Source organism: Peromyscus maniculatus, chromosome 2, assembly GCF_049852395.1.
Source record: "Peromyscus maniculatus bairdii isolate BWxNUB_F1_BW_parent chromosome 2, HU_Pman_BW_mat_3.1, whole genome shotgun sequence".
Taxonomy (NCBI): Eukaryota; Metazoa; Chordata; class Mammalia; order Rodentia; family Cricetidae; genus Peromyscus; species Peromyscus maniculatus.
The window spans coordinates 139,662,696-139,689,149 of NC_134853.1; the positions used below are offsets into that span (position 1 = coordinate 139,662,696).

The 26,454-nt window shown below is 44.1% G+C and overlaps 1 long non-coding RNA gene across 1 annotated transcript in view; it reads right to left on the reverse strand.

Annotated features, from left to right (window-relative positions):
• Positions 1-25,335, reverse strand: part of LOC121827351 (uncharacterized) — a 71,953-nt gene extending 46,618 nt beyond the window's left edge. The window contains exon 1 of the long non-coding RNA XR_013049312.1: positions 25,214-25,335. This is a non-coding gene — a long non-coding RNA (uncharacterized LOC121827351). The remainder of the gene's footprint in view (positions 1-25,213) is intronic.
• Between the last annotated feature and the right edge of the window lie 1,119 nt (positions 25,336-26,454).

Below are 26,454 nucleotides of genomic sequence, written 5' to 3' on the forward strand. Positions count from 1 at the left end.
ACTTCCTGTGAATGTCTAATTATTTTAAACTAAAAACTCACCAAAAATAGAACATGTCCTATTTTATAATTAGAAAAGTTATCCTAAGATGTTAATCATCACATGGATGAAAGTTAAAATATATCTTGTCATGACCTAAGGGTTACAATCCACACAGAGATTCTCACATTAGCAGAAATTCCCCCAAGAAGAGATGTTGGAACAGAAACCAATTGGGGGATTTGGAAAGAAAGTGGCCGAGAAGGAAGTGCATAGCTGTGTGACTTTGGGCAGGTCACTCTGCCTCTCTGTGCCCAGGTTCCTTATCTGTAAAATGGGTTGTTATACAGATTAGAAGACACAGCACTTGTGAAGTGCATGATGCTCAATGGAGATGAGTCCCTTCGGTGCTCATGACAGCCACCAGCCATGACAGCTGCCCTGGCTGAGAGCACCTTATTTTCATCTGCTGGGGCCAAGCAGGATAGCTGCATCTGAAGTACCCTTAGGAAATTCCCTCAACACTGTCAAATGTTCCAGAAAGGTGTTTTGCTGTTATTGTTTGGGAGTACACTAAAGGTGGCAGGAGAGTCACCTGCCAAGGGTGGCCACACAGGTGGGTGGACATGGTGGGTAGGCTGAGGACCCTGGGCAGCGGGGAAACCCTGCAGCGTCCAGCCTCCAAGTTTCACTAGGAAAGACTCTGCGAACCATCAAGTTCAAGGGCAATTCTTTTATTCACAGATGAGACCCCCCCAAACGGGAAGCCTGTACCCCAAGTTCTCAGGCTTTGATTTTGGAAATTCATCGCCATGGGGAGTGCGGCCCGCTCTGGGGAGTAGCACGGTCTCCAGGAACAGTGGTGGCATCCTTGACGTCTCCCGGCACCAACTGCTTTCACAGAGCTGATTCCTTCACTTCTCACTCTTGCTTTCAGCCTCCCTCTACCCAGGGCCCCCAGGCTCCGAGGCAGGTCAGCTGTCCACCGCTTGAGTTGCTCCAGTGACAGCAGCCCACCCCGTGTTGGACAGATCCTGTTGTCGGGAGGCTCTCCCGGCCAGCCAGGTGTGATGGCTCTGACCCAGCCAGTCAACCCCACACACAGCCTGTCAGCCCGCCATTTGCATTCCATCCCTGCACATCTGAAAGATGAAAACATCCTCATGAGTCCCTTCTTGAAATGCAAATATGGCCACGCACACCTGAAACTCCAGTGGGAGGAGACCTTGAGGTGGAGTGCTGGAAAGAACCCCAGGCTAGGATCATTATGAAGAGTTGGGGTGCATTGAACAGCAAGCCCTGGGAGTCTAGGGGTTCAAATGCACAACAGACCTGGCTTCTCAGGTAGGAGAACAGACATTTCTAGAACGAAGGACCCCTTGTTCCCTGAATCTGTGTGCTGACTCCTGGGACAGCCCTACCCTTAGCCAGAGGTGTCTTCCCTGTACAGACTGAGGGGTTCATAAACTTCTGGTCAAGAAGGCGCTGCAAAGTCATTCCTGCAGTCCTACACTCCCTACCCCTGCACTAGACTTAGAGTGATGATGTAAGGACAGAGCGAGCGGGAAGCGCCACACTCGGATCTAGGACAAACTCCTCTGTGAACCAGGAACACAGGGAGTGAACCTCACCCGGGGTGTGACTCCAGCAGCAGGGGACTCTCCAGACATCTGCTCCCTTAGGGCCACTGAGACTACGTGAGTAACATGTGAGTCTGTGCAAAGCTCACACCTGTTCAGGACCTGGTGTGTGCGGCCCCCACTCTCACCCCAGGACAAGAGTATTGAGCCATCTGTCTAAAACCCAATTCTGGGAGAGACTAGAGGAGATCCAGGAGTGCAGAAAGGATCCGCAATCCACAGAACATTAATCCCGCTTCAGAAAAACTGTAAAAGAAAATTCCAGAACAAAGGGGGAAAACAAAATCAACGGCTTGGGAATGACTCCGTTACAGACAAAAGGCAAGTCATGGGACTGTATGAAAACAACTTCAGAATTAATGCTCAAGTTCCTTAGATAAAGCACAGAATAGAGATGGTGAGATGGCTCGGCCGGGCCCTGCTACCAAGCCTGGTGACCTGACTTTGACACCCCCAAGCCCACATGGTGAAAAAAGAGAAGCAATTCTTACAAGTTGTCCTCTGACCTCCACAAGCATGCTATGGCAAGCATGCACACACACACACACACACACACACACACACACACACACACACACACAGTATTAAAAAGTCAATTAACAACATCCATTCATAATAATAATAGTAGATTATAAATTAAAGATGGGTAAACAGTAAGCATAAACTATTAAAACACTGACAATGAGAAATAGTACATGTATGTATACTGTTGAGATAACCTCAAGAGACAGAATAAATCTGATTGGATGTGGTAAAAGGTAGAATTAAATATTTGGAGGCCAAGAGTTGGAGATTTCACCTAGGATGCATGAAGAGTCAAATTATGGGACACGTAGGAAATAAAGAATGTTCTAGGGAAGTTTGGTTTGTAGATAGTGTCAGTGTTCAGCCCACATTCTCCTGAGTGACGTGAGCAGTCATTTAGGACAGCATCTCTGACCACAAAGCCATGCTCAGTTTATAAAGAGACAGAGTACAAAAGCAGGTAGCAGAAAAGCTGCTGGGCCAGCAGAGGACATCAGCTCATGGCTAGATGCTCTGGCTTCCTATGAAGTGGTGGGATAAATTATGTAGCCCATTTGGCACTGGGCCCTTGTGGTAGCTTGAATGAAAATGGCCCCCGTAGGGAATGGCATTATTTGAAATGATTAGGATTTGTGGCCTTGTTGGAGTAGATGTGGCCTTGTTAGAGGAAGTGTGTCACTGGGAGTGGGCTTTCAGGTTTCAAATGTTCAAGCCAGGCCCAGTGTCACACTGTCTTCCTGCTTCTTGCTGATCTGGATCTAGAACTCTCGGCTACTTCTCTAACACCATGTCTGCCTACACACCACAATGTGTCCCACCATGAAGTTAATGGACTAAACCCCTGAGCCCGTAAGCCAGCCCCATTTAAAAGTTTTCCTTTATAAGAGTTGCTGTGGTTATGGTGTCTCTTCACAGCAATAGAAACCCTAACTAAGACATTCCTTATCCTTGTCTTGGCAGAATACAGTCTCAGTTGTATCCGGCAATAACTTGCTTGTGTCTTTTGTTAGTCTTTTCCCCCTGTCTTGTGGGGCTTCTTAGCTGTGCTTCCTGAGTTCATCCCTCAAGTAAACCACTTACATGCAAATCCCTTTTCCAGGGTTTGCTTTTGGAAACTGAAAGGAGACAAATAGAAAAAGAACCACAGCTTAACCAAGATGCAACGTTCTCCTGGAGTGGTCTGTCCTTATACAGTTTAGGACTAAGACAACTGCATAAGGTCATCAAATGCTTCTACCTCATGGCTAGTGCTTGTAGCTCATTGGAGCATAAAGGCTGCTCCAATGACAGCCATCTCATGCATCTTTCAAACAGGTAGGAGAGGAGCATGCCAAGGACTAGCACACTCCTTTACATTAACAATGTTTCTACAAGGCTCCTGCTTGTGTTACGTCTAGAACTATTCCCTGCCTACATGTATTTCAGTGGGAGACTCCAAAGTGTGGTCTTTATTTTGAGAGACCATGTGTCTAATTAAAAGATAGAGATTTTACTTATTAAGGAAAGGAGATGCTAAGTACTGGGAGGCAAGTAGGATTGTACGGTCCTAGCAGCTCAGAGACACAGATTGACAGGTGCCGTGGAGGGGTTCCAGAACTGAGGGGTTGCCAGAGAAGCAAGATTAAAGCAGCAAAGACTAAGACTTTGCCAGGATTAAAGGAGGATTTGAAATGCGTACTCGAGGATGAACAAGAAAAAGAAAAGTAAATCCACACTTTGCCTGAAGCAGTCCAGGCCACGTTTCTTCATTCTTCATGTGGCCCCTCAGTACAGACCTGTGCTGGAGCCCCTCAGAGTTTTGAGCACTGACTGCTCACCTCTCAGCTCTGAGCTCGGTGATGTCCGCTGGAAACTTGAAGTCAGCCACCCCACACAGAGTATGCACATCATCCTTAAACACTACAAACCAGAGCGCCCACTTTCAAGAGCTACAAGCACTAGGCGGTGTTGCAAGAGTGAGTCACTGGCTGGAAGGCACTTACTCTCTGGGATGAGTGCAGGACTTGGAAGCAGTGGGCTTGGTTGGAGCCAACTCTCCTTTGGGAAATGATTTAACTTCTCCCACTCAGTGTGATAGAGCTAGACCTGAGAGAATGGCTGTGAATACTGTCTGCCAAAAGTATGCCTCCCCTTCCCAGGAGCAGGATGACCTGACCCACAGTCTCCAGAGCCCTTCCTTTCTTAGAAGTAACAAGAGTGAGACCTCTGGCCACAGATTTCCCAGCTTCCTGGCCTCTCCCTTTCCTGGACGGTCTCTACCGCCACCTAGTGTCCACAACTTGTTTCTGCAGGTCAGTCTTTCCAGGGAGGATTGCTTGATTCTGAAACGGCCTTAAGAAGAGCTCCTCTGCGAGATGGAGCCAAGGACACATTAACTGTTTTAACACTCACTGTCTGGCCTGCCAACAACTGCTCTCTGCTGCCCTCCAGTCCCAGATATGTGCCAGCCTTGCTGTGCGTCCTGAGGACAGAGGGCAGAATGTAGGGACCTGTGTCTTCAGCATCTACTCCCCTCCTGGGGCAACCATTCAAATTTAGTCCTTAGATCAGTGTGTCCTTATTCCTCATCTGGAAAATGGAGGCTTAAACACAGAAAGTGGCAATCACTCAAGGTTCCTAAGGTTACAATGTGAGCAATCAAGGTAAGATTTGGTTTCAGAGCTCGTTTCTGCAATTTCAAAGCTCTAAAAAGATTTGTTTGTTTGTGTCTGTGATGTGTGTGTGTGTGTGTGTGTGTGTGTGTGTGTGTGTGTGCGCGCGCGCGCGCGCGCGCACATGCATACACAAGTACAGTACACACGTGGAGGCAAAAGGACAACTTGCAGAAGTCAGTTCTCTCCTATCTTGAGGGCTCTGGGGCTCGAACTCAGGTCGTCAGGCTCACTGGCAAGCGCCTTTACCCCTTCACTCTGTGAGTCATCTCTCTGGCCAAAGTCCAAGGTTTCCCCCCCACACACACAATTGCCTCTAGCACAAACTAGGCATTGAGGTGCTCAGTGGGCCATCCTATGTATTAGGCTCTCTTAAAGTAATAAAGCAAAGAGGACACTGAGCAGGGTCAGGAGACCCACACCCAGGGTCAAGTTCTGTCATAAGAACTGGCTAAGTAATCTTGGTAGCCCTCAGTAGACTTCAGCAGTACCAGAAAAAAAAGGATTGATCCAGGTGGCCTCAAAGGTACCCACAAACACTAACGTTGAACAGTTAAGGTTGTGGCCTCCAATCTGTTGCCAGCATGAGCCTCAGATTTGTCACTTCCTAGCTGTGCCACTGTGGGCAAGTTGTTCATCTTGGCCTACGTTTTCCTCTCTTCAAAATAAGAATATGAAAGTACTCATTTACAAGAACCTCTGCAAACTGTTTGGTAATTTGTGTTCACTTTTAAAAATATATTGATTCTGCATGCCACCTAATTCTTTTTGTTAAGCCACTCTGTCTGATCATGTGAAAGCCTGGTGCGCCCCAGACAGGACTGTGTTAACTCCTGTAAGGTAAGTCTGCGGCACCATCTCACACAGCTGCAGACAAAGCAGCTGTTAAAGCCATTTGTTTGACACACTCATTCCTTATAAGATCACCTAGATTTACAACATCAATAAAATTTGACATTCCTAAGACAAAGTGAGCCCAAAGAGCATTGTTCTATCCTAAGTTCCATCGTTTAAGACACCTTGGCTATAATATGCAGATTCAAATCCTAAGCCAGGCTACTACGGGGTCCAGTTTGTGAAGCTGGGGACTAGACTTGCCATCACCTGCAAAGGCCCCTATTATGGGCCAGGTTCTAAGTAGGTTTTCACATAGCTAAGTCAAAATACAGTAAGTATTGGCAAAGAGACAAGGTACTGTCACAAATGGCAGGTACCAGGCCAGGGAGATAATTTAGTCGGTAAAGCACCTGCCTTGAAATCACAAGGACCTAAGTTCCATTTTCAGAATGCAGACAAGTATGAATTGGTATGGTGGCATGTGTTTGTAGTCCCAGATCGAGGGAGCTGGAGCCAGGTGGATGGAGCCTGATGGCCAGCTAGCTAAGCCTACTTGGTAAGCTCTAGTAATGATAATACAACATGAAAAACGAAAAAGACAGATACTGCCTGAAGAGCAGGACCTCAGTTTGTCCCATGGCCTCCACATACATGAACGCATTCACACACGAGCCTCCACACACATGATCAAATTCACACATAGGACAAAAACACATGATCAGTACCAACACCACAGAATGGTGATTTTATCTACCCTATTCTTTTGATGTTTTTCCATGAATTTCCAGGTGGGGGTGCTGGGCACCTTGCCTTGTATGGGGACACAGCCTCTTCCCTCAGAATTTCAGGCTTTAGAGCAGCCCAGGACAGCAGAACTTCTTTGGAAGATGTGAGATCTGGTGTCTATGTTGCCCTATACAATGGTCAGGAAGCATCAGCACCCTGGAACATTTCAAAAGTGATCAGTTTGGTTTTACTCGTTTTTAACTAATTTAAATTTGAATTGTCCCTTATAGCTGATGGCCACAGAGCTGCATACAGCAGCTCTGGAACCATAGGTGGATGGGCATCTTCTTGCAGAAAACAGAAGGTACCTGAGATGTGATGAATAAGACTTGGAGGTCTGTAGGCATTCTGTAAGTTCATATTCACAACATTGCCACTGCATGCTTGGAGATTTGGACTCTACTCTAGATTTTTCTTTGTTCAGTAGGTATCCCAACTATCGTGTTCTTTTGATCCACATCTACACAGTCATGACATCTGAGATGGCATGGTGAACTCAGACTCTAGGGCCCAGTTTGGACATCATGATTTTACCCCTGTCCTTAGCAGGCCCTTTCTCCCAGACGCTCTTCTGGCAGGATTTTGTCTACTTATCTATGTTTACTTAGAGAACTTATGATGTCATTTGTATCTATTCGTCTCCCTAACTTGACTAGTATCCTCTACACTCACAGACAGGGCTTTATCCTTCCTGCCTCCAGAATCAGGCACAACGAATGTGTATAGAATCAGCCGATTAAATGTACCAGAAACCACGGGCTTTACACAAATCTAGCCTTGTCAGAGAGGGGAGAAAGGGCAAGCTCCCGGGATGCCTGGTTTCTGCTTGTGCCTCACGCCAACCTGCTGGGTGACTGTGGGGAAAGTGTCCCCCCTTTGGGGACTGGATCATTTCTAAGTCAAACATCAAGCTCCTCTGGGGACATGGCCCTGAGAGACCCTTGCCTCGGGAACTTGGGCAGGCAGAGATGGAGCCACTGGAGGAGGCCACTGCAAGCAGGGGCTGAAACTGGCCATCACCCACAGGCAGAATGGCTAGAAATGAAGCTAGGGTGACCCGACTCTGCTACTGGGAAGTGTAACGTATCACTGCTCTGCTGGGTGACTGGGCCCGGAGATCTCAAGGGACCCAGAGCCCTAGTCAGGGGGTGGGGAAGGCTGGAAATACCACAGAGGGAGGTAGACCCACAGAGATCTACCTGTCTTACCTGCCCTTGCCTCCAGAGAGCTGGGGCTATAGGTGTGTGTCACCATACCTGGATAGACACTGCCTTTTGTTGAACTGGGTGAACTGGAAACGTCATTCATCTTTAGCACCCTACTCTATAAAACAGAGACAAAGGTGCTGCTCAGTGTTGTCGTGGGAGTGAGATGTAGTGAGGTGTGTTCATTGCACCTAAGATCTCAGCTGATGTGCACATGAGGAGGAAAAGGCAGCATGTCAGCAGTTTGCTGGCCTAGCACTCAAAGCTAGGCTGTGGAATTCTGTGGAATATTCAGGAGTTCACAGAACACCAAGCCAGACAAGACTGCTGTCATTACAATACACGGAGACAAAAATACACCACCCTGTAATTCTGCCTGGGTCCTAACATAGACATGAACATTGGGCAAAGTCACTAAAAGGATCAAACACCCTCTCCCCTAAGCAACAGGAGTGTCCCCAGTACTCTACCAATTACAGCCTTGGTCCTGCTTCGTTCTTCCCTCTCTTGGATAAAAATTAAAAAGACCGATAACTGCAGAGTTACCTCTGCCCTCTGTCAGCATGTGCTCCCATGGTGTGCCATGTCCTTGATACAGTGTAGGATCATCAAGCTTTGAGTACAGGATGTGTTTCCGGGGAGCCTTGTTGTGGAATGTGCGTGAGGATTTCAATGGCAGAAGCTCAACTGTACCATATAATAGTGGAGTAATATATAGAAACACACATAGACACTTTTTTGTCACAAGATCTTTTCTTTAAATTACACAATGTGGGTGACTTACTAGCCTGGGAATGAGAGAAACTGAGCCCCTGGTCTAACCAGTCTCTAGCAAAATTCAGGCAATAACTTTTTTTTGTGTGGTGATATATTGTGTACCCTAATAAAATTTGCCTGAAGACCAGAGAACAGAACAAGCCACTAGATTAAACATAGAGACCAAGCAGTGGTGGCACACACCTTTAATCCTACCACTCAGGAGGCAGAGATCCATCTGCATCTCTGTGAGTTCAAAGCCACCCTGGACTACATGAGATTGACTCAGTTTAGGAGAGAAACAGAGCCAGGCAGTGGTGGCACACACCTTTAATCCCAGTGCTTGGGAAGCACACACACACCTTTAATGGCTGGGTGGGAAAGAAGTATGTAAGGTGTGAGGAGACAGGAACTAAAGCCTTTTTGGCTGAGGAACTCCTTTCAGCTAGAGGCCTTTCCGCTAGAAAGCCTTTTCAGGCTGAGGAGTTGGTGAGACCTTTAGAAATTTGAGCAACGTCTGCTATCCAACTTTTGGGGCATAAATTCATGAAAAAGTCACTTGCATGTGGCTCAGGCCAGAGCTACACGCAACTGGAATCTCCAGCCCACCTGGGCCAGACTCCCTAACCTGCTGGCTAAGTTTTTGTTGCAGCCTCTCTGCAGCAAACTCCATAGGATTTTGGGCCCCCAAAACTGCAGGAGTTAGCCACTTTTGCACACTTCCTATGTGCAGATGGCTGGATCTTTTGCCTCTTTCCTCTCTGGGTGGGTTTTGGCTTTCCCTGGGCCCCCTCCTTGGGCTGCTGCCACACCATCATCTGAATTGTCATTGTCAGCAGATTTGGTGAGTCAATTGGGATTTCTTAAAGGGAGAAATTAGTTAAAAAGTTTTTTCCCCCGGCCAGGCGGTGGTGGCGCACACCTTTAATCCCAGCACTCGGGAGGCAGAGCCAGGCGGAGCTCTGTGAGTTCGAGGCCAGCCTGGGCTACCAAGTGAGCTCCAGGAAAGGCACAAAGCTACACAGAGAAACCCTGTCTCGAAAAACCAAAAAAAAAAAAAGAAAGAAAGAAAGAAAGAAAGAAAGAAAGAAAGAAAGAAAGAAAAAGAAAAAGAAAAAAGAAAAAAAAGTTTTTTTCCCACATTAAAAAGTGGGAAACATTTTTACAATAGAGGGTGTTTGGTCTCTGTTTGATAACACATTAGACAGTCTAAAAATGGAACAATTAAATGAGAGGATAATTAATGTTGATGGGATAGATGTAACGTCAATTATAAATATTATTTGTTTGATCATTTCTGTTTTATAATTTAAAAAGTTGGTTAATATGAGTGCCAAGATGAAAGTTTTAGAAAAACCTGTTAAAATAAATCATAGAGATATCCAGACCCAGACAGAAGAATTTAAAGGAGAACCAATCTCAACATTGCAATATAAGGTTACAGAGAAACAGCCTAAGGCTTTCAAACAGCCAACCTTAACCTATCCAGTAATCTTACTTACTGGATAGGTTACTTACTGGAACTGCCAAATGATAGATATCCTCTGATTGGACTCTTGTGCAAATGTTAAATTTGAGAAGATTCAAAGAAGCAATATTCTTATATGGCATCCACTCATCTTTCATGAAGCAGATGTTAAACTTGTGGTCAACTTATAATAGAATTATCCCTCAAGACTGGAGAGATTTGATTACAGCCATCTTAGAGGCTGGTCCCCAGTTACAATGGAGGACCTGGTGGAAGGACAAGGCTAAGACCACTGAACAACAAAGTAGAGCTAGAGGTCTTGAAATATCCCAAGATCAACTTCTTGGAGAAGGCAATTATGCTGATATACAAAGACAATCTTTATATGATGACTACACCCTAACTTTATGCTGCATGGCAGCCTTGAATGCTTGGGACAGAATTGAAGAAGTAGGAAAGAAAATTGAATCATTTACAAAAATTATACATGGTCCAAAAGAAACCTTCACTGATTTCTTACAAAGACTGACTTCAGCAGTAAATAGAATGAAACCAAATTCAGAAGCTAGACAGATAATAATCAAATCTTTGGCTTTTGAAAATGCTAATGCACAATGCAAAAGGATAATTAGTCCATTAAAGGCAAGATCAGCACCCTTGGAGGAATGGATCTGAGGTACAATTAATATTGAATCTCATGATCATGATGATGCTTGGATAGGAGAGGTGATTTCCAGAGGTTTGAAGAAGAACCTTCTCCAAGAAGTTGATCTTGGGAGATTTCCAGACCTCTAGCTCTACTTTGCTGTCCAGTGGTCTTGGCCTCATCCTTCCACCAGGTCCTCCATTGTAATTGGGGACCAGTCTCTAAGATGGCTGTAACCAAATCTCTCCAGTGGTTTGAAGAAAAATTGAAACATCAAATGTTTCAATTGTGGTAAACAAGGTCACCTAAAAAGGGACTGTAAACAGGGCATTCCTAGAAACAATATTTTTGCTAGGAATAATCCCAATAGAATGCCCCTCCCTTCTGGATTATGAAGAAGGTGTGGCAAAGGCAGACATTTGGACTAATGAATGTAGATCAACAAGTGACAGTCAAGGTAATCTTTTGCAATCAAGAAACTCCCTGAGGGGTCTCTGGCAGGCCCCCATGTCAAATTTGGTTCAGTCCTTTCCTGACAAATTCAGTTCAGTCCTTTCCTATCACCACGGAAGAAACTCCTTCCCAGAGCAATTTAAAAACAACAAACAAACAAACAAAAACACCTAATGCCTATTGTAAGAAACCATACTGCTCTGGATGATAGAACAGCTTTAGAAAATAAAACAAAAATTCAAGGAGAAACCATAAATCAAAATTGATAAAGATTAGAAAGGAACCTCCTCAAAGTTAGGATTGAGGAAGGGTTTTGTTTTTTGTCTTTCAGGAGAATGAAGGCTAAGGAATCTGAAGAACACTGGACAAATGAGACATCTGAAGAAAAAGAAAAATTTGTCCAGAAAACTTGCCCCAAGAAAAAGATTTTCTGCAGTGAATCATGACCACACCTAACAGCAACTTTGAAGTCTCCAAAAAGATGATTCCACCAGGACAATGATAACACCATTAAGCTGACAAACACTACTGTAGGCTTTGGACTACAAACTCTTCAGGACAATATCAAGATGGCTAGCTGAGATGATACAACCTCACAGACTACTCCAATCAGGACTTGACCATAATCCTAAATTTTCTTTGTGTCCCTGTAAGACTACCAGCAGGAAGTAGCCTAGAAAACTACACCCACATTCCTAAAAAAAATAGATTATGGATGTCTGTCTTTGTTTAAAGGTTGGTTAAAAATGTTATTGATCATAGTCAATCTCTTTCTAAAAGGAGAAAGGGGGATATGATATAGAAATGTATTATATAGAAATGATAGGATAAAAGGGTAGATTATTGAATCTACTCTGAAAAGAAAAAAAAGAGGATATAGATAAGAGGTAGATTATTGTATCCACTCTGAAAAAAAAGATATAGAAATGATAGGCTAAAAGAATAGACTATTGAATCTACTTCGGAAAGAAAAAAGGGAGAATATGGATATGATAAAATAAAAAGGTAGATTATTGAATCTACTTTTAAAAAGCAACTAGTAGTTTTATATATTTTATATTGGATTGGATTTTTGTATATTGTATACATATTTTGTATACTGATACAAATTTGAGATTATTTTTGTTAGAACATACTGTACATACACTTCTAACCTTGTTCAAGGTATTGTATCTATACAGTTCATTAACAATGTAATGCAAATTGCTAGTCCTTGAAAGTTATTATTACCAACTAATAGGATACAAAGAAACAAAAGTTAGTAGCTAGTTATATTACAATTGAACTTGTAGTCATATTAAGTATGTTTTCAAGGTCAGATAGGAATATATTTTAAATATACAGGTCATCTTCAAACACTTCAGAGATCTACAGAATATGGCATTTAAGATGTTTTAATAACATAGATTCTATTTTTTTTAATGACTATGAGCCATGTCTGCTCCTGGCAGCAGCACCAATCTACTTCAGAGATGATGATGGGAATCAAAGAAACTCCATATAAAGTTTACTTTCTTCATGGCAAAAGTTAGCCACTGGTCAAGAAAGTGCCCTTGCCTCAACTGCTGACAGTATGGTGTCCAAATGGACAAGCAGGACACAAAAGAGAGAACTGCCGAATCTTGCCAAGACAAGGTAGAAGGGCCCTTTAGAAAATTCTGCTTCACAGATGAATCTGTCAGATATGCTAGGCCTGTAAGCCAAAGATGGATGCCCTAATGTTGCAGAGGAACCTTGGGTGGCTGTCCAGGCAGCCAGCTGTTCCTGTAATTTCTCACATTTTTTGGGAAGTTGCTTGTTTGCACTTTGTGCTTGCTCAGTAAATATTATCTCCTTCTCGGGTCTCTGAGGTAACTGAAGACTAGATAGCTATAGTTAGTTTTCCTTGTTAACAAATTCAGAAAAGAAACTCACTAAAGAGGTGTAAAGTGTATAAGTTTGAAAGACATACATAGTTTTCGGTTGGTAATACAAGTTAGGATTAAAAGTAAATTAGGTACAACGTTTTGGGATCACCAAAATAGGATAAATAATGGAGTATTTTCTCTGAATTTGTCAAATGTTTATGGACTGGATATTGTTAATGTAATTCTTGGCTGTATATATTATATATACTTATTGTACTTATTGTTTTTCTTATATTAGTTATAACCTTTTATTATTTTAGACAAAAAAGGGGAAATCTGGTGATATATTGTGTATCCTAATAAAACCTGCCTGAAGACCAGAGAACAGAACAAGCCACTAGATTAAACATAGATGCCAGGCAGTGGTGGCACATACTTTTAATCCTAGCACTCTGGAGGCAAGATCTGTCTGGAACTCTGTGAGTTCAAAGCCACTCTGGACTACATGAGATTGACTCAGTCTAGGAGAGAAACAGAGCCAGGCAGTGGTGGCACACGCCTTTATCCCAGTACTTGGGAAGCACACACACCTTTAATGGCTGGGCAGAGAAAGGTATATAAGGTGTGAGGAGACAGGAACTAAAGCCTTTTCAGCTGAGGAACCTCTTTCAACTAGAGGCCTTTCAGCTAGAAAGCCTTTTCAGGCTGAGGAGTTGGTGAGACCTTTAGAAATTCTAGCAACAATGGGCAGGGAAAATAATGAGGTCAAGGAGAGAGAAATATTTATAGAAACCTGACTGTATGCCAGTCTTTCTCATTTATTCCCTGCAACAGCCCTGGAAGTATAGTACTGTATCTCTCAGTTGACAGACAAGGAAACAAGCCCACTGTAGCTAGAGGTTTCCTGCCTTGCCCACAGTCAGGACAAATCTCTGTCACCTGCCAGTCCCACACCCGCTCAGACCCAACCAAGTAAACACAGAGACATATATTGCTTACAAACTGTATGGCCGTGGCAGGCTTCTTGCTAACTGTTCCTACAGCTTAAATTAATCCATTTCTATAAATCTATACCTTGCCACGTGGCTAGTGGCTTACCGGCATCTTAACATGCTGTTTGTCATGGCGGTGGCTGGCAGTGACCCTTCCGCCTTCCTGTTCTTTCTTTTCTCCTCTCTGTTAGTCCCGCCTATACTTCCTGCCTAGCTACTGGCCAATCAGTGTTTTATTTATTGACCAATCAGAGTAATTTGACATACAGACCATTCCACAGCAGCCCACAGAGGTAAGTGTGGTGGAGATGTGAAGTAGGACTGTCCCTTCATATCCTGGCTGGTCTACCAAGGCTGGGGGCACCCCACCTTCCTCAGACAGAAGGAATGAGCAGAGCTAACCCACCCTATCCAGGCAGCTCTGCTACCTTAATGCAGCCTCCTCTAGCCCCGTACATAACCCACAGACTAAGCTGTAACATCCATTCTGAGGAAAGCATACTTGGCCTTCACGAATTCTCACTCTGTGAAGAAACTGGGGTCAGGGGAGGTAAATCCTTGCTTCTATCTGGACTTCCTCCAGTGAGTGGGAAGCCAGCTCCTTCTAATTTTCAAGGGGCAAGGATGAGCCTCTGGTGTTAAGGGACAGTCCAGTGGTAGCTATATCAACCTTGGTGTATGAACTTCTACTGTAGATGCCAGCCAATGCTACAGATAGGGACTTTTTTTCTTTTTTCACTTTGGGTTGTTAAAAAGATTCAGTTTTCAAACATTTGCCAGCACACCATTGGCTTCTTCTCTCCATGAGGAGAAAGGACAATAAACATGAGTGGGGATGTTTAGGAACAACTCCTGTCAGAGAACAGACAAACTGTGATTTTTGCCATTAATATTCATGTGGTCTGTGACTACTTGTATCAGAGCAATCAGAGGATCTTGTTGAAAATGCTTCCTGGCTGTACTGATTCAGAGGCTTGGGGAGGGAGACCCTGGAGCCTGCATTTTCCATCAGGTCTCCTGAGATGATGTTTTGGTTTCAGAGTGTGATTGTCACAACTTTTTTTTTTATCCTCTCTGTCATATCAAGAGACACCTCAGCTACACACAGTCATGGTTGGACCCTCAAAGAAGATAAAATTCCACCTCTATTTCCTGAATGCCTGCCACCTACTAGCTGAGGGTGGGTGAAGCCAGCCCTGCCCCCATCTTGGTTCTCCACCTCTGAGGTGATATTAGAAGCTCAGTGATGCATAGGCATGGGAACCAGACAGACTCCCACCCACAACACCTCCAAAATTTTCTGAGTGAGTTTGCCTGCTAGATTTGATAGAATCTATTAACTTGTGGACATGCATAGGGGATTCTTAGTTGGTTAAGCCGTTTGCAGTTGGAAGAACTGAGTGAGAGCTTGGATTTAGTTGATATGATGTATGTAATAAAAGATAAGCCACCTAACCTCTCCAGGGCTCTGATGCCCACTCTATAAAACTAGCTCCCAGCTCAGAGATTTGTGAAAACCAAGTAGAGTGCTGTGAAAGCCAACTCATCCACAGAGTCCTGGGTCCACGCCTTTTCCTCAGCTAGTGGTTCTTCTCAGCACCATGAGAATGGTCTCTGGCTGTGCTGGAAACATGCTAAATATTTCCCATAAAGTATGGATTTTGGATAGGAATGTTGACTATAAACCCTAAGTCTCAGGGTTCTACAGAGAATATAATCAATAGAAAAGATGGATAGGTGAGTAACAGGGTAGACATTGTCTTCTCTGTCATATCAAGGGACAACTCGGCTACACACAGCAAAGGTTAGGCCCTCAAAGAAGATAAAATTCCACCTCTACTTCCTGAATGCCTGCCACAATGCTAGCTGAGGGTGGGTGAAGCCAGGCCCCTCATCTTAGTTCTAGACAGACAGACAGAGAGAAAGAGAGAGAGAGAGAGAGACAGAGACAGAGACAGACAGAGATAGATAGATGATAGATAGATAGATAGATAGATAGATAGATAGATAGATAGATAGATAGATAGATAGATAGATAAAGGTCTTGGATGCTGAAGAGTTCCTCACTCTGTTATGTCATATCTAGAGACAGGAATGTTAGCTACTTGTGGATCTCAGAGTCTTGCAAACCTGAGAGCTGAGTTGATTTCAGTCCAGACCTGAAAGTCTGAGGAGCAGGAACACTGAAGGACGGAGATCATCAGTGTCCCATGCAGACAGCAGAGCGGAGAGCAGAAGCAACCTTCCCCTGTCTTCTGGGTCACTTGCGACCCTCAACAGCATGCATGCTGCCCAGGCAAGACAGTAAATGCTTCAGTCAATCCCTCAGTCCAAATACTGGTCTCGTCAGGAAATACCCTCATAGACACATCAGGAATAATACTCAACCAGTTATGTGGGCGTCCTGTGGGCCATCAAGTTAACACATAACATTGATTGTCATAAGAAGGTATGAGCCACGTGGAGAAAAACAAAACAAAACAAAACAAACAACAATAAAACAAAAACCTAAAAGCACCACACACAGACACACATAGCTACTGGCTGGGGATTGCCACAGGGAGGCAGCATGGAGTTACAAACAAACAGACAGCAGTCAGGAATGCACTTCTGCATGCAGCAAATTACCACAGGCTCAGAGGCTTAACCTGCACATCAGTGGCCTGGGTTCTGTGGGTCAGGAATGGATTGAGGCAATTTCCAGGGCTGGAGTCTCCTCTGTGTTTGGTTGGGAAGGGATCTGCTTCCCTGTACACCTGTGGTTTTGGTAGAATTCAGTTCCTCCAGCTGCAGGATGGACAGCTCAGGTTTCTTGTTGGCTGTCAGGGAGACTACCTTCAAGCTCTGTTCCTTGCCTTGGAGGTCTCCCACCATAGGCAGCCCAGTACATGGCAGCTTGCTTCTTCAAAACCAATGAAGGAGTAACAGAGACTCTGCAAGACAGGTATCATGCTTTTCTGTGATATGACTTTGCTACCCCGCCATCCCACAGACTGTGCTGATTCTACCAGTTAGAAGCAAGTCACAGGCCACAGCTACACTAACATGGAATGAACTACACAACCCACAACTGCAGAAGAAACAAGGGAGATGATCGGTGATTCGCTCACTGCAGGAGCTGAGGCGAACCTTCTAGGGGATTTTACTGACAAAACTACTAAGCATATTTGCGCACAGTAAGCCCTAAAAATATATATATTTCTGTATACACCCACACCCACCCCACCCACCCTACCCCACCACCATATATATATACTAGTTTATATATATATAGTTTATATATATATATATACTAGTTTACACCTTACTTAGGAGAAAGCCTAGGGAGAGCCAGCAGCCAGTGGGATTAAATAGCACTGTCAGACTAGAATCCAGAATTTCAGTTTCCACCATATTCCCACTGCTGCTAACTTTGCTTCATGTCATGACTTTGGGGATAAAAGCTATAATAAACTTGGGTAACACTTAGAAGCTGTAGCTTGAGGGGGGCATTGGAATGTCTTCAGGTAACAAAATAAATTCTAATCCTTAGTGAGACATTCAAGGCTATTGGATTCTCTGGCCCAACCGTCTTAGTTAGGATTTCTATTGCTGTGAAGAGACACTATGACCATGGTAACTCTTATCAAGGAAAACATTTAACTGGGGCAGCTTACAGTTCAGAGGTTCAGTCCATTATCACCATAGTGGGGAGCATGGCAGCATGCAGGTAGACATGGTGCTGGCTACATCTTGATCAGAAGGCAACAGAAAGTGAATTGTGACACTGAATGAAGCTTAAGCAAAAGAGACCTCAAAGCCCGCCCCCACAGTGACACACTTCCTTAAACAAGGCCAAACCTACTTCAACAAGGCCACACCTCCCAATAGCTCCACTCCCCATGAGCTCATGGGGGCCACTACCACACCAACCAAGCATTTTTCTCTCTTCTCTCGCCATTACCCCCTCATCATTGACGCTCCACCAAAGAGGACCACTGGTACTTCCAGGAAGCACTCATCTCCCTTTATACAGTCTCTACCAGGAACACCCTTTCCTTTCTGTCCTTGGAAAAATAAACAAAACTGATTGCCCTTTGAGTCTCAGCTCAAATGTCACATTTCCCCAGAATCTTCCCTTAATGCTATTAAAAACAACAACAGAACCTTTAGTTCTTGTAGGTAGAATGAGTCACTCCCTCCTCTCTGCTCTTAGAGCCTTAAACAGTCTCTAGCATAGTTCTTTTCATATGTGTGACACTTGTTTCTGAGTCCTGCTTTTTCTATGACTCGAGGACCTTAAAGTGGGATTGTTAAAAAGATGTGAAATTAATTTGGCTTAAACAAATCTATCGTGCCAGCTGGCCCTGTCAAAAGACTACCACAGCCTCCCGCTGAGCCGAGACACCAACAAAGCTAATGAGAGTATTTATTTCAAAGCAGATGTCTCTGGAAGCTCATTGCAAGTCAAGGAAAGGCTAGCTCGATCCCCACCCAATTACATTCTCCTTTGTAGCTCCCCCAGAGCTTTGCTCCATTCAGGAAATCTTTACCAACTGATTGAGCAGAATTGGGCTGTCATTCAACAATGGTAATTAATGTCTACCAAAGGCTGGCCCCATACTAAGAGTTCAGGTTACCAGAGATGGCAAGAAAACAAGAAAAGGGTGTGAATAATCATAAGCCCATTTTGTACCCAAAACAGCTTGATCCAAAGCCAGAATCAGTTACTTACTGGCCATTTGATCTTGACCAAGTAAGTCATTTAACTTCCAGGACATCACTTTTCTTAGTTAAACAGGAAATAACAACTGCTGCTTCACGTGGATGATGTAAGATGCATATGCCTGGCATACTGCAGGAGGTCATCAAACTTTAGTGGCCTGGCCCTTTGCTTTTCTAAGAGAATTGGTATTACAGGCACTAATCATTACACACTGATGCTATGATCAATGCTATAAGATTAAAAAGTGCAAGGGAAGCACTGGGAATGGAGACATTTGTTCTACCAGAGACAGGCGAGAGACAGCTTCCATCAGAAGAGGAGAAGGAGCTGGCAGAGATACTCCCTAGCAGGAAGGGGAGTAGAGCACAAAAGCAGCATTGTCCTATACCTCGTCTGGATCTTTGTCTGCTTCCAAATGAGGCAGCTTCTGTGCCCTGAAGTTAGCTCAGGGATAAAACAATCTCTTCCCTCTGTGACAGATGACTGACATTTTTATTTTCATGCCAAACTGGAGAAAGTGCCTTCTCTCTCAACCAGAAATATGAAATAATTCAATTTCAGCTAAGTTAACACTGAGAATTGAAATGCACTGAATCCCCCAAATTTTGCTTCTAAGAAGAACGTCAAGCGAGTCTTGCCCTAGTGCGTGTGACACATCTTGGAAGGTGTGTTAAATGGAATTTGATGCTGTGAGATTGAGACACATGAATAACTGGGTGTAATATAGGTGCTGTATGAATACTCGGGATCACCTGATGTTTATATAGCCACAGTGTCATGATCTTAATAACTTCCATTCCCAGAGTCCCAAAAGGTCAGTACTAGAAGATCTCTCAAGGATGGATCTCTGATGGAGACATTAAGGCCAAGACACAGCAATGACCTCTTCAAGCCCACAGAGCAAAATCCTTAACTTTCAACTCTGGGTGCAGACCTCTAAGCTTCCAACCCAATTTCTTGCTTCTGTAATATAGTTACTCCCAAGAGACTGCTAAGTTTACAAAGGATCTTTCCAGATTTTACACTGTAGTCATGAATGCTCATTCAAATAAGACACGTTTCTTTTGGGCCCAAGAGGCTGCTCTAGACAGGATCAACACTAAAATCTCCCAGGCTCTTGGCAATCTCCCCAGTACCTGAAGGTAGTAGAAATGCACTCTAAGAGTAAGGAATGAACTTCAGATATTTATCTGGCCCAACTCCCTTTCTACAAAATAAATACCCTTCTTGAACATATTCATTAGCATATCCAGCCCTTCCCAGGGAATGTGTGCCATTGTTTGGCCACAGCTCTACGCTTTGGTGAGCAGAACTCTGTCTGATCTGTCTGTTGGGAGGACGGGAAAGGGGGAAATGATGCTCTTCTCACTGAGCACACACCATGCACCTTGGACAAACCATTTCTTGTGTGTTGGCTAGTTTGTCAACTTGACACAACTCAAATCAACTAAGAGGAGAGCTTCAGCAAGGAACTGCCTGGGAAAGGTTGGCCTGTGAGCATGTCTAGCAGGGATTACCTTGATTGCCTTAATTAATGTGGGAAGCCCCACCCCCTGCTTCTGAGCCTTGAACCACATAAGAGGAGAGAAAGTCGGCTGAGAACTGTACGTATACACATTCACTTCTTTCTACCCTTCGCTGTGGTTATGCTATGACTAGCTGCTTTAAGTTCCTGCCGTAACACCCCCACCCCCCCGTAATGGAGTGTGGCCTGGAATTGCAAGCTGAAACAAGCCCGTTATTCACTAATGTGCCTTTTGTCAGGGTCTTTTATCACAGTAACAAAACAAAACTGGGACAGCTCACTTCACTTCTTAGAGTAGGCTTTAGTCAGTAGGTGTCTTACAGGTTGAATACCTCTTATCTAAAACACTTGGGAACAGAAGACTCAGACTTCAGAGTTTCTTGCATTTGTTTAACTATTTGTAAAGATGTGTGCATTGGTTTGTGTTGCAGAATAATTGTTTAACTAGGTAAAGATGTGTTGCATTTCTTTATGCTGAATTTGTTTAACTATGTAAAGATGGGTTGCTGTTTCACCTTGCCTGCCTAATTGTTCTAATAAAAAGCTGAACAGCCAATAACTGGGCAGAGAAGGAATAGGTGGGGCTGGTGGGCAGAGAGAAAAGGGGAGCCAGCCAGTCTGCCAGTCAGCCAGCCAGGGACCCACCAGCCAGCTAGCTATGGAGAAGCAGGAGAGTAGGACATACAAAATGAAAGACAGGTAAAAAGCCCCCAAGCAAAACATAGATTAAGAGAATCAGAAGCCGGGCGTTGGTGGCGCACGCCTTTAATCCCAGCACTCGGGAGGCAGAGGCAGGCGGATCTCTGTGAATTCGAGGCCAGCCTGGGCTACCAAGTGAGCTCCAGGAAAGGCGCAAAGCTACACAGAGAAACCCTGTCTCGAAAAACCAAAAAAAAAAAAGAGAATCAGGTTAAATTAAGTTATAAGAGCTAGTGGGACAAGACTAAGATAAAACCGAGCATTCATAATTAATAATAAATCTCTGTGTCATGATTTGGGGGCTGGCTGGCCAAGAAAGCCTGCTACAAAAACTCCAAAATGTGAAACTTCTTGAATATCATGTTGGTGTTCAGAAGGCTTGGGATTTCAGATTTTCAGTTCAGGGGTGTTCTACTCATGTCCCAATTCAAAAGCCGAAAAAAAACCAAAAAGTTCTGAGAGTTTAAAGAACACTCCCAAGTTCCACTGTGACAAGCACAAGACTCAGTGCCTGTGTTCTCTGTCTTTCCTGCCTCTGCTATGTATCTTTTTTGTACAGCTGTGACAGCAGTCTGTGCTAAAGCTTCCCTTTTAAAATCAAACACCCCGCTGAACACCTCTGATGGCTCTTCAATGCCCACTTGAGGTAAACAGTGCAAACTGTTTAGCTGAACAACCAAGACCCTTGACAATCTGGCTCTAAGAAGACTTCATATGCCCACTTTCCGCCACTCTCCCAGTGCTCCAAGGTCTCCCAAGAGGATGCTTTTGTGGCTTTGTATGCATTGTGCTTGCTGCTATCCATCCCTGGCCCTCCTTTTCTGCCTAAAGAAATCATGATTGTCCTTTAAGGCTCCTTCAAATGCCACTTTCCTGATGAAGTTTGTTCATTCTCTTCTAGCAAAATATCCTTTTCTCTACTTTCTCTAGTATGTTCCATGGGTTTCTGCAAGAGCTTCTTTGGCCTTGTCTCTTGGACCTCTGAGGTCTACAAGCCTCAGGGACGGGTGTCATCTTTTACTTTGCATCCTCAGCTCCTAGCACCCAATAACATCAACAGTTTAGAACTGAACAGGCTTAATTCTTTTCCACATTTGTTTTCAGTTTTTTGAAGACCTAAGTCCTTGCTGTACCATACTCTCTTCTTGGTTATGCAGGATAAATAGTCTCCACTATTTCATCTACTTCTTAGATAGTCTCACGTCCAGATTCCTCAGCTGACTATTTGCTTCCAGGAATCAACTGGTCACTATTCCTCTTTCTACATACGACACCTAGGGCAACACTCAATGGCCCAGACATAGTACAGCCAAGCAGAGCAAAGTGTGAGTGAGGACTCTGATTTGTGGCCTGGAGGGAGTGTTCCCTATACCACTGCCCTGTGTGGGAGCCTGCTCCTGTTTTATTTCCCCCCACTTCCACCCCCAATAATCTGGTAAGGTATGTGTTCTTCCTCCTGCTTTAAAACTTAGGATCCTAGCCATCTGGTTAACATCACAAGCCCAGAGTACAATGAGCCTGGGGTCAGCTGATACCTGTAAATCATTTTAACATCAACTGCTGTCAAGTTATCATTTTGTCCAGTTACCAGCTAGTGGCAGACTTCAGGGCAACCAAGGACAAAAAGGATCAGTGTCTTTAGAAGGCTATGAAACCAAAGCACAGAGAAAAGGCATGTTGGATTAATGACCAGCTGCCCAACAATAACAGCCTTGATCTAAGAGCTTAGGCAGAGCCTGGAGTTTCTCAACCACATAGCTTCCTGGAACTATTTTTATTTGGTATTTTACAAGAGGGGAGAAAGAGAAGAAGTGTTTTAGATAAACAGTGAGGCCCAGGGCTCAGTTTGTCTCTGCAAAGCACTCAAGTTATCAGAGTCTGCATATCAAATGGGTCCCTGTGTTACAGGGAGACGATAAGGAAACTGCTTCTCTTGGCCTGTGGCTTGGGAGGGAGAAGGTCCTGCTGTGTACCTCCATTCTATAAACATCTACTATTTCCTATTCCAGGTGTGAGGTGCTGGGGACATGGTGAGCACGAAGCTCCCACCCTCTGGAGCATAGCAGAAGACAGAAATGACAACAGACGCACATTTTAATTAAGCAATGGAAGTGTATGTCCAGGCTACCAGGACAGCAAGAGGAGAGCCATTGCCCTACCCCCAGGTGAGGATGCAAGAGACATTCCACATTCCCAGGGAAGGCACTCCTCGTTCATGAGTAGGCGTTAACCGGGTGAAGCTAGCTGAAAGAAGAAAACTTCCAGGTATGGCAAAAACAAGAACAGAATGAAGTTTGCTTAAGCGTGGGAGGAATTACAAGCAGCTCAAGTTTGAAAGTTCAAGAGTCTGGGGAGGTAGACAGGCTTAAGTGCCTGGTGAGTGTTAGACCTTGTGGCAAACTCTTCACACGCTTTATTCCTGAACATTACCTTACCATGTGACCTTACTGCACCTCTCTGGGCCTCATGGGTAAAATGAGGACTAGTGAATTCTAACGTATGACATTCCTGAGTAAAGGCATTCAAACCTCTGATCCATCTACTGTGTTTACGGGTTAACTTAAGTGATATTTGGGCATCATGATGGTCTCGTACCCATAAGTTACAGGCAGAGTACTCGAGGACTCTGTTAAAGCTTAACACCATTTACCAAGCATATAACACGTGTAGGACTTGGAAGAAGGTAGATTACAATCCCTGCCTGGCAGTGGTGCTGTGATTAATGCCACTGGAAAGAGTCAGATGGTTAGCTGTGGTCACTGAGAGCTAGAGGAGAGCCTAGCCTAGCCTAGCTGGTTTGGAGGACAGGGCAAGGCTTCTTGAAAGAGACTGCATTGTAGTAGGTCATAGGATTCGGAGTATTGCATGAGAGACTGATGAGGGCACCAAAAGCACCAGCAAGAGCCTGGCAAAGTTAACCAAACACCAAACACCTGTTCCCTGCACCTAGCCCACCCCTTTGCTCACTTGCTCTACCTTTGGAATTCTCAGCTGACATTTGAGGTTCTCCATAACTAGCTCATGGTTCTAGGTCTCCTCTACATGGACCCTCTGTTTCGCCACACAAAACTACTCGTCATCTTCTAATTGATCCCCTTATTTATCTGTGTTATATATTATATATATATCTGTATATATCTATACATATATACATACTACTTCTATATGTATATTTGCATTATATCACACACACACACACACACACACATATATATATATATATATATATATATATATATATATATATATATCCCTATTATACCTCTCCATACAAGGCTCCACTTCCTTAACTCTACCCCAAGCCTCTAGTCATCTTTTCTTTCCCATTGTTGAAGGCCCATTTAAAATCTCACCTTGCCTTTTAACCATTCTTGGGTCTCTTCCACAAACAACAGCATTTTTACTATATACCCTTTGTGGTATTTACATTTTCCTGTCTTATTTCATAGTCTGTCTGTTAATATTCTGACCTGCCCCTTAGAAACCAATGTTAATATTCTGACCCGCCCCTTAGAAGCCAATGTTAGTACTCTGACCTACCCCTTGGCACCACCCTGTGTCTTGACATAAAAGCCTCATTCTAAAGAAAAACTCATTGCTTCTCGGCCTTTTGGCTAAGATCAAGTGTAAAGAAAAACTCCTCCCCTTCCTCTCTCTCTCCTTCCGCTTTTCTTCCCACAAGGTGTGCACCCCTCTCTCTTTCTCTCTTCTTTCCTATCTTCTCTTCATCTCTCTATTATAAGAAACGATTTCCATGCAGATGTAGTGTCTGGGTTATGAATGTCCACCTGCTGCCCCTACCGCCATGCCTGCATGGAGTGGGTCGCCTGCCAGCCCACCCCTGCATCTGCCCAGCATCCCTGCACATGCAGGATACCCTCAGGGGTTCCCCCATGTAATAAATCATAACTCTGTCCCAACTGGACTCTAAATGCCTTGAGAAGTACATGCTATGCTGACATTTCTCCCAATAGTCTTAAACATGGGGCCACTCAGTAGTTCCTCAGTAATCATGTGGGCTCTGCACATACAGAGTGGCTAAGTGAACTTGCTGAATCTTACCACCTAAGGGCAACCTGAATCCCTGCTTTATCTTTCTTTGGTTAGTCCTGCAATTGCTTCCTAAACTCAAGCATGTGTATTGGCAGGCCAAGTCATCTCCAGTTCTAGCATCAGAATCTGGTTAACCTTTGACACCCTCCTACTTGTTTCTGATGGGTGCCTAAGGATGAAGATAGCTGAGATGTATAGATGGAGTGCAAGAAGCACGGAAGAGTCTAATGAGTTGATAAGAAATAAAATCGGGGTTTGGTTAACCCAAGCTTATAATCTCAGTTCTAGGAAGGCAGAGGCAGGAGGATCATTAGTTCAAGGCAACCTAGGCTACACAGAGTTCAAGGCCAGCCTAGGCTATATAGTGAGACTATTTCCAAGTAAAACAATCTAACACAATGGCCCTGCAAAGAATACTCGAGAGCCACTGTTTGCTTAACACTTACCAAGTTGTGATGTAGGTACACTGTCCTTTCTTTACAGACGAACAGACTTAGAGAGGCTTGGGACTTGGAGAGGTCATTAGAAGCTGCCACTTCTTGTCATGTGGTGTATCACGGAGTCAGGGCTAATGCATTTTCCACTGTGTTGTACCTGCCAGTTCACATCACAGTTTTTGTGAGGGGACAATAGGTTCATAGTTCCCAGTAAACCAGACTTTAAAAGCTTCCAACCCTTCTTCAGGTCCAGATTTGGAAGATAGATGATATGTCTGAACTGCCCACTTAATGACCTCAGACAGCCTCGAAGCAGAAAAGCAGTCACAAAAGATGAGCAGGAAGATGTGAGGGGGGCACTATCAGAACCCAGAGGGAGGCCGCCAAGCCCGTGTCCATGCCTCTCCTTATCCCACTCCCTCTCTTTGAGGACCAGAAGCTGTGCTTTTTCACTGCCTTCACCGGCTCTGCCCCTTGATGAAGAACGCAATAAAAGTAAAATACTGTTCTTCCAATTGGCAGTGACACCACAATCACTCCTGTTTGCTAGTCCTTCTGGAAGGCTCTGCCAGGTTTAATTTCTTAATGTAATAAACATAACATCAGACCTGGACTTTCTGGCATCCTTAAAAAACAAAAAAGCTTGTATCTTAATTAATTTGCCTGTTTTTACCCTTTTCCATTGCCTCTGTTCTTCTTACTTATGACCCCAAGTGTCACAGCATCTGTCCAATTTCACTCTCCAGCTGCTTCCCGAGCTTTAAAGCCCATTGATTTCCTCTTTAAAAAACCCAAACATTAAACAATTAATGACATCTATGATGGCTGTATCCTGGGATGCTAAGTGTGGAATATAAATGTAACTTGTGTGTCCAAGGAAACCAGCCTCACTTAAAAATACTACAATGCCTTACATTTCATATGCTGGTGTTTACTAAGTGACTACCCAGAGGAGGGAGCAGTGAGCCTTCTGAAAGAAAAGCAGGGAGTGAAAGGACAGTATGTAGTTTGATTTACTTTTTAGCAAAGTAAAAGTACGGTGTCTTCCTTGCCAAGCCTGGTCTGAGCATCGGGGTTGAATGATGTTCCTGGCTCTCAAGAACCTTTCAGTCTAGAAAGAGCATTTACAAACAGCCAGTTATAGGTCATTTGAAAGGTTAGAGTGCTCTCGGCCTGGAGATCAGAGTGATTCAAAGGATGAGAGGAAGTTAATGTGTGAGAGGTTCTCTGTTGATGAGCTAAGAGGCCTC